The sequence below is a fragment of the Haematobia irritans genome, chromosome 5 (genome assembly GCF_050003625.1).
Source record: "Haematobia irritans isolate KBUSLIRL chromosome 5, ASM5000362v1, whole genome shotgun sequence".
NCBI classification, from domain to species: Eukaryota; Metazoa; Arthropoda; class Insecta; order Diptera; family Muscidae; genus Haematobia; species Haematobia irritans.
Window position 1 is genome coordinate 80,014,573 of NC_134401.1, and position 18,130 is coordinate 80,032,702.

The 18,130-nt window shown below is 33.1% G+C and overlaps 1 protein-coding gene across 4 annotated transcripts in view; it reads right to left on the bottom strand.

Moving 5' to 3' along the window:
- Trpm (transient receptor potential cation channel, subfamily M) overlaps positions 1-18,130 on the bottom strand; it is a 521,822-nt gene that overhangs the window by 432,825 nt on the left and 70,867 nt on the right. For all 4 annotated transcript variants that reach the window (XM_075313652.1, XM_075313649.1, XM_075313650.1 and 1 more), the window contains exon 3: positions 5,125-5,160. The gene's annotated coding sequence lies outside the window, so the exon portion shown is untranslated. The remainder of the gene's footprint in view (positions 1-5,124; positions 5,161-18,130) is intronic.

Sequence of the window (18,130 nt, forward strand, 5' to 3'; positions counted from 1 at the left end):
TATCGACTTTTTGACAAGGAATCAACTTTATATCAGAGAAATGTGTCTTCTATTCTAAACTAAAGGGTGATACGGTCAAAATTTGGTCAAGGGAAAACGCGTGTAAATCGGTGAAATCGTTTATTTAAAAAATCAAATTAAATTTCTTTTCAAGTTCAATTAGTATAAAATTCAGGGAAAATATTCAGTTAGGCTTTCGCTTTTCCAAATCCAAATTGCCGGGCCTCGCGCTTGACACCTGCCATCAGATTTTGTACAGCCACCTTGTCCACCTTCTTCGCCGCAGAAAGCTAGTTTGCCTTGAACTGCTGCTCGTCCTTAGCAGTTTTTTTGGTCTTCTTTAGGTTCCGCTTGACAATAGCCCAGTATTTCTCAATTGGGCGGAGCTCTGGCGTGTTGGGAGGGTTCTTGTCCTTGGGAACCACCTGTACGTTGTTGGCGGCGTACCGCTCCATGGCCTTTTTCCCGTAACGGCAAGATGCCAAATCCGGCCAAAACAGTACGGAACAACCGTGTTTCTTCAAAAAAGGCAGCAAACGTTTATTCAAACACTCTTTCATGTAAATTTCTTGGTTGAAAGTCCCGGAAGCTATAAAAATGCTGCTTTTCAAGCCACAGGTACAGATGGCTTGCCAAACCAGATATTTCTTTGCGAACTTTGACAGTTTTATGTGCTTGAAAATATCTGCTACCTTTTCCCTTCCTTTTGCCGTATAAAACCCCTGTCCCGGAAGCTGCTTGTAGTCGGCTTTGACGTAGGTTTCGTCGTCCATTACCACGCAGTCAAACTTCGTCAGCATCGTCGTGTACAGCTTCCGGGATCGCGCTTTGGTCGTCGTATTTTGTTTATCATCGCGATTTGGAGTCACTACCTTCTTGTAAGTCGATAGTCCGGCTCGATTTTTGGCTCGATGCACGGTTGTAGACGATACACCCAGCTTATTTGCGGCATCTCGGAGAGAGAGGTTAGGGTTTCGCTTGAAACTACCGGCAACTCTCTTTGTCGTCTCAGCGGCTTCCGGTTGACAAACTTTCCCCAAACACTTTAGTTACATTTGTAACGATTGATTTGGCAACTTTTAGCGATTTTGCCAGCTTTGCGTGCGAGTGGCTCGGATTTTCGCGATGCGCGAGCAAAATTTTGATACGCTGCTCTTCTTGCTTGGACGGCATTTTGACAACTGAAGAGTGAATTCCAAAATCAAAATAGGAGCAACATTCTACACACACATCTTCAAAATGAGGGGTGTTCAGGTTCAGGCAAAATTGAAAGAAATACGTCAAGTTTATATTGACCAAATTTTGACCGTATCACCCTTTAAATTCGAAATCTGCAAACTTTTTTTTTCAGTAAATGTTTCATAAAATCCTTCTGAAATTCCTTATATTATTTGTGTTGCCTGAGCTATAAATGTTTACAATTTAAATGATACAAATAATAATTATATGGATACATTATGGTTGTAGGTATTTAAGATGCGGCCAGACCTATCACATGTACTAAGATTCGTAAAATGTACTTTGTACAACAGAGCCTTGATTAACGTACTTTTCCATTCATAGTTGGTGAATCCAATCTGTATCCAATTTCTACTTATAATCTCAGCTAATAGGATGAACAAAATTGCGCATCATTGCAAAATGCTTGTCATGAGATATGTCATCCAATTCATGGACACTTTGCTTGAAACCACTTAATCTGCATACAATCTAGCATTCTACTGGAATTTGTACAACGCGTAACGTATTTTGTTGCTTCGTCTTTAATCCCCAATTCATTAAATGTCATGTCACCATTATGCTTGTCCCCATATATCACAAAACCATCAGACGAGTTTTTTTCACAGGTCATATCAGCATGCAAGAACATTGCTAAAATGATGGATCTCCAAAAAAAAATCTGCACAGATATTCAAATATTCAAATTAAAGCCAAAAACAAGCCTCCAACATAACACACTTGTTGACAACCCCTCAACATTTTCAATATCGTTTTAGTCCTCTGGCATTATTCTTCAAAATTCTGTCAGAAGAAAATTCATTCATTCATGCTAATAGATGGCGCTATGCCATTTCTCCTTAATTTGCATTAATTAATGTTTGATGTATGCAAATATCAGTCTGACTGGCAATCATTCGACTTGACATGGTTAGCATTGCTTTGGGAATATTGCACAGTGGTCCCATTGGATTTTATAATGTGACATGATAAAGTTTAAAGAAGAATTCCTGTTTGGCCTGTATAGTGTGGCACTGTAGCCGATATGTATTGTAGCCAATTTCAGGTTGCCATCATTTTTAAGCACTCTGTCTGACAGTTGACAAATTTATTCCAATGACAATCCATTTTATTATTTACAAATGTATTTTGATCTATTGCATTCAGAAATAAAGTTATTCTAGATCGAATTCATGCTTGGTAATATGATTGCTATATATATGGTTGGAAACCCATATGGAAAGTGACTATCGTTAGAGCCCTCCAGCAGTTAGATATGAATAAATCTTTTATTTCTCGCACCATTGATTGTTACCATGATACCGACAGTGTTGCATCGCTTCCAAAAAGTGGACAATAAAAAAACGGCAATAACACAGGAAATGATCCGAAAAGTGAAGGCCAGATTTGGTCAATATCGACGTTATTTTGATAGAAATTTGCTCGTGAGCTAAGCATTTCGCGAGAACGAATACAATACATATTGAAAAATTAGCTTGGACTAAAGCCTAAACGGCTAAACGACAACCCGAATATTATTGGAAGCCCTGGACAGACAAACATTTCGGCCGCAGACCAGACGTAGGGTAGGAATATGATCCCCTACAGAAGCAAAATGTTATTTTTCGATGAGGAAAATGAAACATTTTAACCAAAAAAAATTCTTTTCCCGCCAAACATAAAATGGTTGTCGAAGTCATATACATTATGTTCGAGAAAAGAACATAGTTGCGACAAAAATGTTACATGTAGACCGCCCAAAAGTACACTGAAAAAAATATTGACCTAATATGGAGGATTATGCAACTTAAATTTTAGGAATCGAAATTTACCCAAAGTTAAGGAAAAAATTCTTTAAAATAATGACATTTTAATTAAATGAAAGTTTATAATCCTTGCTTCAAAAATTTTTTTTCATTATATTTAGGACACAAATCTTGAAATTTTCTGTCTCTCTGCTGAAGTTGTAGATCTTTGAAGTAAGGAAAAATTTCCTTAAAATAAAGAAAAACATTTTTAATTTAAAGAAATCGTCTTTAACTCAACTGACATATTGCATTTTTAAATTAAAGATAAAATCGCTTCAAATATAGGCTAAGACTTATTGTAAGGATTAGCATCTTTGGTTTAAAGTTTTTTGTAACATTAAGAAACCTGTTTTCAATTTGATGTACCTGCCATAATTTGGATTTTAAATTGGAATTTGTTTGTACATAAATACCTTTATTAATATATCACAAAAAGAGGATAAAAATTCCATGAGTGATATCTGTATCTAATTTTAATTTTATTTATCCTAGATTTAAAGCCAGGGAGGTCCGTCAAAGATGTATTTATTTTAAAGAAGCCGCATCTTTGGCTCGGAATCAATACCAAAATCCTTAAGGGAAGGTCAAAATCTTTGGATCCAAGTAAACTTTTTTTTGAGTGTAACATTTAGCACTAGTAGGAGATCATATTCTTTTTCTGGATGCATGGACATCGAACAGGACCATCGAACACAACATAGACGTTTCTCGCTTCATTTTTATAGCACAATAGATCTTAATCCGTTGCGCCTGGGACATTTTGGCGAGTAAGGTTGGCACGAAAAAATACCGAAGCGACGGTGATCTCATAAAGGCTCTTCGTCGGTAACGATTTGATATTATTTCCGTAGTTTTTTTTATACCCTTCACCACTACTGTGGTACAGGGTATAATAAGTTTGTGCATTTGTATGTAACGCCAAGAAATAGTGGTCATAGACCCATCTTTTAGTATACCGATCGGCTTAGAATTAAATTCTGAGTCGATTTAGCGATGTCCGTCTGTCTGTCTGTCCGTCTGTCTGTATATGTAATTTTGTGCACAAAGTACAGCTCGCAATTTAAGTCCGATCGTCCTCAAATTTGGCACAGGGCCGTTTCTTGGGACAAAGACAATCGCTATTGGTTTTGGAAAAAATCGGTTCAGATTTAGATATAGCTGTCATATATATTTATCCCCGATTTGGTCATAGTTAGCGTGTTTATCAACCGATTTTCTTGAAATACCGTACATCCAAATATTTTATGAATCTCGAAAATCTTGCAAAATATCAGCCAAATCGGTTCAGATTTAGATATAGCTCCCATATATATCTTCCGTCCGATTTAGACTCATATGACCACAGAGGCCAAAGTTTACTACCGATCTTCGTGAAATTTTGCACAGAGGGTAGAATTGACATTCTACCAATGCTTGGTAAATTTGATTGAAATCGGTTCAAATTTAGATATAGCTCCCATATATATCTTTCGTCCGATTTGAACTTATATGGCCACAAAAGCCAGAGTTTTGCCGTGATTTGCTTCAAATTTTGCACAAGGGGTACGTTCAATAGTATCGTTAAGTATGTCAAATTTTGTTAAAATCGGTTCAGATTTAGATATAGCTCACATATATATCTTTCGCCCGATTTGGACTTATATATACTCCCATTTACGTGAAATTTCGCATAGATATTCTAACTATACATGTCAAATTTAGTCAAAATCGGTTCATATTATATATAGCTCCCATATATACGTACACCAGAGTTGGGGAAGTATGGTAGACTGTTACACATTTTATACCCATTTTCAGTGGAAGTTTCCTCCAATTAACTGGATAGCGTTAGCCGATTTGAATTTTAATTCTAGAGATTTTGTAGAAGTAAAAAAATTGTCTCCTTTATATAGCTTCCAGCAAATGTGAAGTAGTTGAGATGGTAACACAAATTTTGGCCTACATAGGGGTGAAGGGTATAATATAGTCGGCCCCGCCCGACTTTAGACTTTTCTTACTTGTTTTTAATAATAAAATCTAAAACTATATAGCCCTTTACTTTGTTGCATTACATATTAGCCAACCTGTAGATATCATTAATATTTCATTGAAAACTTACCAAGAAAAGGTTGTCGGTTTTGTTAGATTAGGTATGCTGTAAAAAACGAAAAAAAAATTATTAAAAGGCGATGTAATAACAAAAAGTAGGATAAATGATTTCAGTGTCAACTGACAGGGTTCCAAGAACAAATTGACTAAAATTCAGAACGTGGTGAACATTAACCGGTCTCGTGTTGAATGTCAATAATATATTAGAGAAATGCTTTCTTCTCATTTGAAATAAATTTGCATTTGTTCCATTTTATTTCTCCGTACAAAAGTCTACAAATTTTCTTCATTAAAAAGTTTGTCGACTTTTGGACAAGGAAAAAAAATTGTATCAGCAAAGTGCGTCTTCTGTGCTAAGCAAAACTCGCATTTTAAGGACAAGAAATCTTTGGTCTCACCACAATATTTTTTTTCAGTGTTTTCTGACTTGATTTCGAATCAAAGCATCGCACTGTGTGAAAGCCAAATTCTCCCAGAATGAGTGCATATTCCAGTTAAAATTCATTTCATCATACTTTACCATTCAAATTAAATTTTAATTATCGTAATTTGTCTCTAACAGAGGTAATGGTATTGAATGAAATAATTTGCATGGCATGTGAATTTAAATTAAATGGCAAATTATAATATGACAAAATTAAATTTTACAAACTTCAAATATGTCATTCGTATTTGGCTTAGAATTTACATTATAACTAATTTATTCTGATGCCTTTACTTTAAAAATGTTGGTATTGATTCCGAGCTAAAGAAGCGGAGAATTCAAGTAAGCATACTTTAAGACACAATTCTCTTTTAAAGTTGGGTTTTGTGTATTTGCTTCTAGGAAGCAAATGTTCATTTTTCACTTTTTTTTCTTCATATTGCTATCAAAGTCCTTTAAAAACGAGTTAACGACAACTTTATTTTATTTATTTATGCTATGTTTCAAGTAAAAAACGTCTTTAAAATAAAGTGTTGAAAAAACATGTCCTATATTTGAACGATTTTTTGCTTTGTAGTCAAGATCCAAAAAGACAACAAATTTAATGACAATTTCATTCATTTTAAAGAATTTTTCTGAATTATTAAAGTCAAGTTGACCTTAGTCCAAAATTTTTTTCTTTCATGTTATGATACACATTTTTAAGTGAAATCACTTAATTATAAGGACAATACGACTTCATTGAAAAGTTTATAGACTCTTGGATAAGGAAAAAAGCTTTATATTAGAGAAATGTGTCTTCTATGCTAAGCAAAATTTGCATTCGTATTTTAAAGAAATGAAATCTTTGACCTCACGACAATTTTTTTTTTCAGTGTAGTAATGTTCTAAAATTCCATAAAATGTAATAAATTTAATTAAACTCCCTATGTGCACGGACAAAAAAGAGTGTTTTTCATATGTTTCGGTGTTCACTGGAAAAATATTATCATAAGGCCAAAGATTTAATGTCCTTATATGAAGTTTTTTTTTCCTTCTTCAAAAGTAGATGCACTTTTCAATGATGTCATTTTGTCTTTATAGTTAAGTGATTCGCGTTAAAACTGGGTATCTTTACATGAAAGAAAATGTTGTTTGACTAACGTCAACTTATTCTGAAAAAATCATTAAAATGAATGAAAACGCCGTTAATAAGAATTCAAAAATAGGATATGTTTTTTAATACTTTATTTTAAAGACCTTTTTACTTGAAACATATCATAATTTCTACTCGAAGTCAAGTCTAAAATTGGAAATTTAAGTTATCGTTAACTCGTCTTTATAGGGTGTCGATAACACACAAAGGACAAAAATGAAAAAACCAATTAATTAAAATTTATTTCCACGAATCAAGTACGCAAAATTAAAATGTAAAAGAGAATTGTGTCTTATATTTGTCCTTACTTCAATTCTCCGATTGTTTTTTTTTTTTGGGGTGTGGAAGTGCTTCGTTCGCGAGCACCTTTTATTGGATTTGGTTCATCTAGAAACAAAAATACAGTCGGCTGGTATCTACTTTCGGGCTCATTCGCATAAAACCACGAATAATATAGACGTGTTTCGAAGCACCGCGATCATACACTCAAAGTATGAAAAGTTTACTCGGATCCAAAGTTTTTGACCTTAAGGATTTTGGTATTGATTCCGAGCCAAACATGCGGCATCTTTAAAATAAAGATATTTTTTTAGCGACCCATCAGGTTTTAAATCTAGGATCGATAAAATTAAAATTAATTACAGATCTTATTTGTCGAATTTTCATTCTCTTTTCGCGGAATATTAGTAAAGCTATTCACGTACGAAAAAATTTTAGTTTAAAGATCCAAATTATAACGGTTACTTCAAAGTGAAAAAGGTTTTCTTAATTCAAAAAAAAAAAAAACTTTCAATCTAAAAAAAGGTCAACTCTAAAGATTAAATATTTCAGTTAATTTAATGACGTTTTTTTAATCAAAAATGTGTTTTTTAATTTAAGGAAAATTTGCCTTAGTTCAAAGACATGCGACTTTAATGAAGGAACGCAAATTTCAAAAATTTGTGTCCTAATTTTTTTTGTAAATTGTGCACCCTAAAATTTAGATTTCCTAATTTTTAATGTCACGTAAATATTTTTTGCACCGTATTTTTGGAGTATTTCCTTCGACCAAACGACACGAGCCTTTTTTGTTTTGAGCGATTGATAAATTGCAAACAATTTTTTCGACATCAAAGCGTTATGCAATATTGAAAGTTTTCAAATATAATCGCACAAAAATATTTACGATATAATTCCATTTTTTTGGGCGAGATGAACCTTTTAAATCGCTACAAACAATACAAATAACGCTCGTATGTCAAGGCATTCTGAGTACATATAACCTCCAAAATGTCATACTTTGCGATAGAGCTGTCAGTTGGTAGATTAAAACACTAGGGTTGCCCAATCCCAAAATATAAAAGGCAGCCCTCGAACTTTATGTTATTCATTGGAACCTCAAAAAATCTATATTTCAATTTTTCCAATTAAAGTCTTAATTGAGGTTTAAAAATATTCAATTAAAATTTTAATTGATTCAAGAATTTTTTAATTGAAGCAAAAATCAATAACTAAAATTAATAGTAGCAATTATTTGTTTAATTGATCATCAACTATCATTTCTGTGATTGAAGACATTTCAATTACAACAAATTAATTGGATCAATTAATTTCGTAAATGAATCAGAAAAAAAATTTGTGTGCATTACTCTCCTTTTGTGTTCAGATGCACCGCATGCAAACCATACATAAATAAATAATCAGAAATATCCGAATCCTCCGTCAATTCTTTTGCAAACTAGTGACTTCAAAAAAAAACTCAAAATATTGAAAAAATTACATTATTTCAAATTCTACCATTTAAACACAAGAACACTTTTTTCCTATTTGGGAACCATTTATGTGCTTATCGCCATAGCTTTTACTCGACCAGAAAATAAACTTGGCAATAGTATAGTATTATAAAAATGATTTATTTGAATTTAAAGGGACAACTTTACCAACAAAAGAGAATAAATTTTATGTGTGTTTAATAAATTCAACTATTCAAATTTTAATGCTGAGCAAAATCACCTTTGGATGTTTGCCAAAACTGTCTATTTGGCCTTCAACTTAAAATTTGTAAATTCGTCCATGGGTCACAATAGTAGATAATAACAAGACTGTCAAAGCTAGGTTTTACCAGTCGTACATTGTCAGACAAAAATCGTTAAATCGAACAAAAAAGTATATGTTAATATTCATATGACAATATGAGAAGAACTTGGATAAAATTAAAGTATTTAAATGGGAACTTCAAAATAATTTTACTTAAAATACTATGTTACAGAAACAACCTAATGACCAAAAGGAGAATTTAGTAGTTTTTTCGTAATAGGAATTTATGATTTTTATACCCTGCGCTACACTGTGGAACAGGATATTATAAGTTAGTGCATATGTTTGTAACACCCAGAAGGAGACGAGATGGACACATGGTGTCTTTGGCAATAATGCTCAGGGTGGGTCCCTGAGTCGATATAACCATGTCTGTCCGTCCGTCCGTCTGTTTGTGAACACATTTTTGTGATCAAAGTCTAGGTCGCAATTTAAGTCCAATCGCCTTCAAATTTGGCACATGTTCCTAATTTGGGCCAGAATAGAACCCTATTTTGGAAGAAATCGGTTCAGATTTAGATATAGCTCCCATATATATCTTTCGCCCGATATGCACTAATATGGACCCAGCAGCTAGTGTTTTATACCGATTTGCTTGAAATTTTGTACAAACATAACACTTAGTCGTATAGTCAAGTGTGCAAAATTTGATTGAAATCGCTTCAGATTTAGATATAGCTACCATATATATCTTTCGACCGATATGGACTTATATGGCCCCAGAAGCCAGATTTTTGCCGAACTTGGTTGAAATGTTGCACTACGAGTACAATTAGTAGTATAGTCAAGTGTGCAAAATTTGATTGAAATCGGTTCAGATTTAGATATAGCTCCCATATATATGTTTTTCTGATTTCGACAAAAATGGTCAAAATACCAACATTTTCCTTGTTAAATCGCCACTGGTTAGTCGAAATGTTGTAAAAATGACTCTAATTGTCCTAAACTTCTAATACATATATATAGAGCGATAAATCATAAATAAACTTTTGCGAAGTTTCCTTAAAATTGCTTTAGATTTAAATGTTTCCCATATTTTTTTACTAACATTGTGTTCCGCCCTAGTACATTAGCTGACTTAAATTTTGAGTCTATAGATTTTGTAGAAGTCTATAAAATTCTGTCCACATCGAGTGATATTTAAAGGTATGTATTTGAGACAAACCTTTATATGTAGCCCCCAACACATTTGACGGATGTGATATGGTATCGAAAATTTAGATCTACAAAGTGGTGCAGGGTATAATATAGTCGGCCCCGCCCGACTTTAGACTTTCCTTACTTGTTTTTTAATAATTTTGAAAAAACCAAAAAGTACAAAACCCAAGTGGTTTATATTAGAATTATAATAAAATCAGTTTTTGACTCAATCATATACGTAAATCAAATCCAAGTTTCATTTCTAGCAAATTTGGTTTTGTTAAGGATATTACCAAAAAACCTTTCAAAATTTAACAGTAAAAATAAAGTTTATTTACAGTTATATAACCAATTTAGAAAATGTTTGAGGAATTTTACATTTTTCCAGGTGCAAATTTTATTGCTACGTTGGTTAGTGGTTTTTAATTGGCTGTCCAGACTCCAAAGTTTTAATCGCATTTGTGATTGTTAAATAAGGAAGGAAATAATTTGAAAATCAACTCATCAAAATCTCCATAGTTAAAAATCTCACACAAAATAAAGATATCATCATGATTATTAAATTCTCAGATTATTAGCCATAATTAAATTCAGCCATGGAAGAAAGTTCTTTGATAGCAAATTTTAATGTAAAAGGGAAAATCAAGAGTTGCTATGTTCATGAAACTTTCTCAAAGCTCTTTATTAACTAAAAGGAATTATAAGCGAGTGGTAGTTGAACCACAGATAGTTGAAAAGAAACATTCACGGAGCAAAATAAACACTACACTACAAAAAAAATACAAATTTCGTAATCTTAAAGAAACATTAATCTGAAAACCAGTGCAGAAAAATTTCAACCACGATATCGTTTTCATGATAGGCACAAAAAATAAAATTAGAAGATCAATTTACATGCAATTTGACTTCACGTCACTTTTTATCCAAATAAAGTGATGGGCATTAGCAACACATCTTATAATAAATCACGATCGTCCATGTAAACAAGTCATGATCATCGATTTAACCCTTTTACTACTGATGTCCACTTAGGAGGACATTCGAAACCAACACCAAACTCTATTTTCACACTTGGTTTCAATTTATTTCTCCATGTTATTTTAAAGTAGAGGCCTTAATCTAACATAAGCTTTAAATATTTTCTATATTGGTGAGCACTATAATGCATACACTTCCTTAACAATAAAAGAAAAATACGTAATTATGAGACAATTTTTGTACTGTACGTCAATAGTACATTCATGCATAAACAATACCTGATATTATTTATTTTTCTGAATTTTTTGTCACACTTCGAAAGATGTCATAGCCCTGAAAAAAAAAGCGTCGCCAAAAAAGTAGTGAAAGTGTTCTTTTTGGATCCGGAAGTGGTGAAAAATTGGTGCAGAAGCGATGAATTTAACATGGGCTTGTCATAGGTCGGATGTACAACATTTAAATAGCCGTTGCACTGAATTTGCATCTCTACTTCAGTGTTTTGGATGTGAATTAAAACAATTTTGTGATATTTTGCCAAATAAAAAATTGTTGTTTTTGATTTCAGCCTAAAACCATGCATTAACTAAACTACAAGTGTAGCTTAACCAACAGAGTAAAAGTATGCTTGTCAAATTTATTTGGGCAAAGCCCTATAGACTGCAAGATGGTTGGATGTACAGCTGTTTCGGAATTACCACATTCTTCATCAGCATCCTCTACTTGCAGCAAAACTATCAACCAATTATCAGAATAAATTCGGGTAATTCTGCCTAATTATTATTACTGCCTAAACAAGTAGAGGATGCTGATGAGGAATGTGGTAATTCCTAAACAGCTGTACATCCAACCATCTTGCAGTCTATAGGGCTTTGCCCAAATAAATTTGACAAGCATACTTTTCCTCTATTGGTTAAGCTACACTTGTAGTTTAGTCAATGCATGGTTTTAAGCTGAAATCAAAAACAACAATAATGACTGAAGAGTAACCAACAATAACAAATAAAAAATTTCTATATTTTTTATGATTTTTTATGAATTCTAAGGCTTGTCTGAAAAGTTAGACTTCAAAAATATTACAAAATTCACCACTATTTTAGAATGGATTTGCATTTTATTGACAAAATTTGAATATTTTGTACCATTTTATTAATTCTTACTCTGTTTTTAACCTATGAAAAAGGCGAATTATAAACAAGTACACCCTCAAAAAAAAATCGCTTCTCTAACATATGTTCCAAACATATTTTGCAGGAAGCACATATATTATTGGATACTGACGAAACATTAATATGTTTGTTATATGAGAAAATATTATATGTTAGGAAGCATTTTGAGTTCAAAAATAGTATATGCTTGAAAGAATTCCCCAAAGAAGATTGTGCTCATTCCCTCACATAATTTTCACTTCCATGAAATTTTTGAGTTCTTCGCATCTTTTTCTGTAATACAAATATGCTGTTTTTTTTTCAAATGTCTATTCTCTTGGTTAATTTTTGGCCTTATCATGAAACAGTTTTCCGAAACAACACACAAGCGGTTTCACAGAAATTGCTCTCATTTCATTCTCTCGCTGTGTTATGTTGATATCTTTTTATTCAACCCTCCCGGTTTCCATCTCTATTTCTTTCTCTATACTAACTCTCTCTCTCTGTCGCTCTCTGAATAAAGTATCACAACATATATATGTTTACTCGAAATTTGTAAATTTATATATGTTTACATTCACACATATTATTTTCATGAAACATTTGTGCCCCAAACATAATATATTCTAACATATTAACATATGTGTACCAAACATTTTGTGTTAGTTTAGGAACATTACATGTTTGCACTTAAATATATTGTGTTTAAAAATTGTGCCCGAAACACATTTTGTTTATATCGGAACATATGAAAAATATAGTTTTCTAACAGTGTATATACGGCCGTAAGTTCGGCCAGGCCGAATCTTATGTACCCTCCACCATGGATTGCGTAGAAACTTCTACGAAAGACTGTCATCCACAAATTTCAACCCACATGGTTGTTAAATATCATATGCTACCACCACGTACCAAATTTCAACCAGATCGGATGAATTTTGCTTCTCCAAAAGGCACCGGAGGTCAAATCTGGGGATCGGTATATGGGAGCTATATATTATTATGGACTGATAGGAACCAATTCCTGCATGGTTGTTGGATACCCTATACTAACATCACGTACCAAATTTCAACCGAATGGGAAGAATTTTGCTCTTCCAAGGTGCTTCGGAGGTCAAATCTGGGGATCGGTTTATATGGGGCCTATATATAATTATGGACCGATATCGACCAATTTTTGCATGGGTGCTTGAGGCCATATATTAACATCACGTACCAAATTTCAACTGAAACAGATGAATTTTGGTCTTCTAAGAGGCTCCGGAGGTCAAATCTGGTGTTCGGTTTATATGGGGGCTACACATAATTATGGACCGATTTGAACCAATTTTTGCATGGTTGTTAGAGACCATATACTAACACCATGTACCAAATTTCAGCCGGATCGAATGAAATTTACTTCTCTTAGAGGCTCCGCAAGCCAAATCGGGGGATCGGTTTATATGGGGGCTATATATAATTATGGACCGATATGGACCAATTTTTGCATGGTTGTTAGAGACCATATACTTACACCATGTACCAAATTTCAGCCGGATCGGATGAAATTTGCTTCTCTTAGAGACCTCGCAAGCCAAATTTGGGGGTCCGTTTATATGGGGGCTATACGTAAAAGTGGACCGATATGGCCCATTTGCAATACCATCCGACCTACATCAATAACAACTACTTGTGCCAAGTTTCAAGTCGATAGCTTGTTTCGTTCGGAAGTTAGCGTGATTTCAACAGACGGACGGACGGACATGCTCAGATCGACTCAGAATTTCACCACGACCCAGAATATATATATACTTTATGGGGTCTTAGAGTAATATTTCGATGTGTTACAAACGGAATGACAAAGTTAATATACCCCTATGGTGGAGGGTATAAAAATTTAATTAAAAGAACTTCCTGTGCAGTTAAAATAAAAAATATCTTTAGGAGAATATTTTTGGAAGTGTTTTAAATGGTTCAAGTAACAGTGGAAGTGTCGTCTATTTTCCGATTAATGAAAGTTTAACTTGCGTGATTCGGATGGCAGGTGCTTAGTACGAAGGCCCACAGGTGAAAGTTGGGGGGGGGCTATTATGGTCTGGGGGTATTTTTCTTGACAAGGTATTAGCCCCGTGTGATATTGTCAAAAGCATTCTGGGAAATATCGCCTGCTTCGATATTTCAGCTCTATAATGAACCGAAGCACACACCTAAGGTAAAGTAAAGCAATGGATATCCGATGAAAAATAGCGTGTGATTCTCAGACCTTCCGAAAATCTCATAGAGAACATTTCGGAAGTTGTTAAACAAAAAATGGGAAATATAGTTTTTAAAATGCCTGATGATATCTACACCCTTCTACACGCTTCTGTAACACATACCCCACACACATTTTGCTTCAAGTATATATATTTTCAGGATTGGTTCAAACAAAATATTGTTTGTATTTTTCAAATATATTATGTTTCACCTTAGGGCATACACTGGTAGTAAAAAATTTTAATGAAATTTTCTTTGGGTGGATATATTTTTAAGGCGCCAATTATTTACTTCCATTCTTTTACTTGCATCTTACTCTCTAGGTCTCTCTTTCTAAACATATATATGTTTATAGGCTATTTCTACACCGTGGTGCAATGGTTAGCATGCCCGCCTTGCATACACAAGGTCGTGGGTTCGATTCCTGCTTCGACCGAACTCCAAAAAGTTTTTCAGCGGTGGATTATCCCACCTCAGTAATGCTGGTGACATTTCTGACGGTTTCAAAGCTTCTCTAAGTGGTTTCACTGCAATGTGGAACCCCGTTCGGACTCGGCTATAAAAAGGAGGTCCCTTGTCATTGAGCTTAACATGGAATCGGGCAGCACTCAATGATACGAGAGAAGTACACCAATGTGATATCACAATGGACTGAATAGTCTAAGTGAGCGCGATACATCGGGCTGCCACCTAACCTAACCTACATTAATATATGTTCGCATCTAAGCTTATTATATTTACAAACATGTTGTGTCCCAAACATAATATGTTCTAACATATTAACATATATGTCCCAAACATGTTATGCTAGTTTATGAACATTATATGCTTACACTTAAAAATATTGTGTTAAAAATTTGAATAATTTTTAAACCCAAACATATGAACAGTCTTTTTCGTCCGTGTACATGAACCTGAAAAGCAAAGGATGTAATTGCCCATTTAATCCTATCAATGCCAGAGGTAAAGTCCGGACTATTGTCATTTAACGTCAAAAGTAGCAAAACTTATTTTTTTACTTACATGGAACACGTAGTATTATGTAGTTGCAAATGTTTTGAACAGATCAAAACTTTTATTTTTAACTAATTTCATAAATTATGGAAGATTCTTTGTCGTTAGTTTCCCTATTCTCTAAAATGTTCAAATCTGACGTAACAAGCAGTAACATTGCATTTAAGTCTTGGTTTTTATATTTTTATTTTCAATATAATTAAATCGAATTGGTTGCAAATGTTTTGAATAGCACTGTATAATAATTATTATCATTATTTGGCATTTTGAAAAACTGTCTCCAGCCTAAATCGGTACATCTCGATTAAGTATTAACGTCAAATAATTTCCCTTTTAGAAAGCCATTGGGAATCTTAGGATAGGTTAAATTTATGTCGAACTGCCATACATAATCACCACGAAGTAGAAATTTAAGACCAAACGCATAAAATTTCCTGTAGCATAATGTAATTGTGTCAACGTTAATAATACAACATACACAGAAAAAAGTGAATGCTTGAATCAAATACAAAAATTGTGATTTCAATCATTTTTGTATTTGATTTTCAGCTTATTACGAAAATCATAAATACAATTACCCAAATTGTAAGGTTGTCGTAAAATTATTTTCAAATGAAGGGGTATTTGTGTTGAGTATAAAGGTAATTGGAATTTGTCAAAATTTCCAAATGATTCAGTACTCAATCCAAATACATTGGTATTTAAAATATATAAAGTTTTTCAATTACAGTCGTAATTGAACTGAGTACAATGTTTATAAAATTTTGTAACCTATACAATTACTGTCGTAATTGTGTTTATTACGATGGTAATCAATATAATCTTTGTACTATATGTTATAATCTATATTGGTTTAAGAAAATTATGAAAATACACTCTGAAAAGAGGTTTTATGCTTTTTATTGTAAAAAATGTTAAAAATATATATAACTGAAAATATGGCAGAGTACATGTTTGGAAAAAATACAGAATATTCCTTATAAACGACATATTTAACAGGCTCACTTACAAAGAATAAACAGTTTTTGAATTATCTGTACCACCTGTTGGAATTGGGCTTCCCAAATCTCATTTCTATGTGATTCGTCGTCTTGCTCTTCTGTAATGCGATCAATGTAGAAGCCTCTATTCATTTCAAAATTTTAAAAAGATTTAAAAAAAATTTATATAATTTTACCTTCTGTTGAAGAATTCTGAGAAGAATTGAAGCACGAACTTCCCGTTTTCAAACTAAACACATTTTCCTCTAGGCCACATTTTTGGCAGTCGTCTTTTATCCATTCATAGACCAGTTTGACGCGTACACATCCTAAATGTAAAAACAAAATATAAAGAGTGAATATATCAAAGCATTTTCGCAAGTTTTTGAGTGGCCCAATTCAGGATGTGTGTAAGTTTATACAACGAAAGAATTCATTTACAAATTTTATTAAAGTTTTCAACGAATTTTGAAAATTTTACGAACAACTTTTTACGAATATACGAAATATATACTAAATATATTATATTAACTTTCCATTCTAAAAAGTTCGTGCTGTGAAACATTCGTGATTCGTCGTGATCCCGACTAATAGTCGAAGTCACGAACAATTATTGTGAATCTTTAATCGTATTTGCGAAAACATACATGAGTATTTCGTGAATGTGCTTGAGAGAAAGAGAGAGAGTTCTTCACACACGATACACTCACAACGAAACTGTTAATTTTTAGGAAGAGAATTCTTTCAGAGTAGTTTCCACAAAAGTTCGCTTGTCAAAAAAAAAACTCGGATTTAGATAAAAGTATATAACATACTTACCTACGATAAAAATAAAATATGATGCGTTATTAATATTTAAACATTTGGAATCGCGATACCGATAGCAATTTTTATTTGCGCGACCATGTACTTAGAAAGTTTCCTAATAATAATAATAATAAATGATATTTTATTGTTTGTATTTATTTATTTTTCGTTACTTAGCAACGTCATAATCAGTTTTGTCTGGCAATTACGCATTATAATTAAATCAATAACTTTTACACTTGGTCCAATTGAACATAGTAATTGATGTGTTGTAAATTCAATAATCGGGGAATTTGGATATTTTTTCCAGTTTTCCATTCAACCAATTATTTTTCTATTTGACTTAATAAAAATCGTACTTGATATAATTTTTTCATTCAATTATGCCAGTAATTGATTTTTATTCTGCTTCATTTTTTTCTGTGTAGCAAAAACTTGCATGGAACTTTTTGTCCCTTCTCACTCTCTAACTTACATTTGGCTTTTTACGAAGCTTCCATCTACGACCAGCAACGCAATAAATTACGCAATACATTGTCAAAAGAAACCAGATACTCCGTAGATGATTCACTTCGATGTCAATGGATCTCTCAATTGGGGAAAATCGGTTATCATTATTCATAATTTTTAAACAATTCATAGATAGAGCTCTCCTCTTTTCAACCCATTTATCCTTTTCAATGACTTGCAAGTGATGATTTATTATTCCAAAATGGATGAACATGAGAAGATAATATGTCCTATAACCCCGGGAGTCAATCAACTGAAATAATAAACTCAGAAACATAATCAAAGTAAGATAATACCAAATTGAGATATTCCGTGAAATAGTTAAGTAGTTAATGAGGTCCAGGTATACTGAAAAACAAGTAAGTAAAGTCTAAAGTCGGGCGGGTATATTATACGCTTCACCACTAGTATGTAAACCAACATTTGTGTTACCATCAGGGCTGTGGAGTCGGAGCCGGAGTCGGAGTCTGAAGATTTTGCTGGAGTCGGAGCCGGAGTCGTATAAATTTTGCTCGACTCCGGCGAAACAAAATTTGAAAAACACTTCATATCTTTGTAACGAAAGTAATATT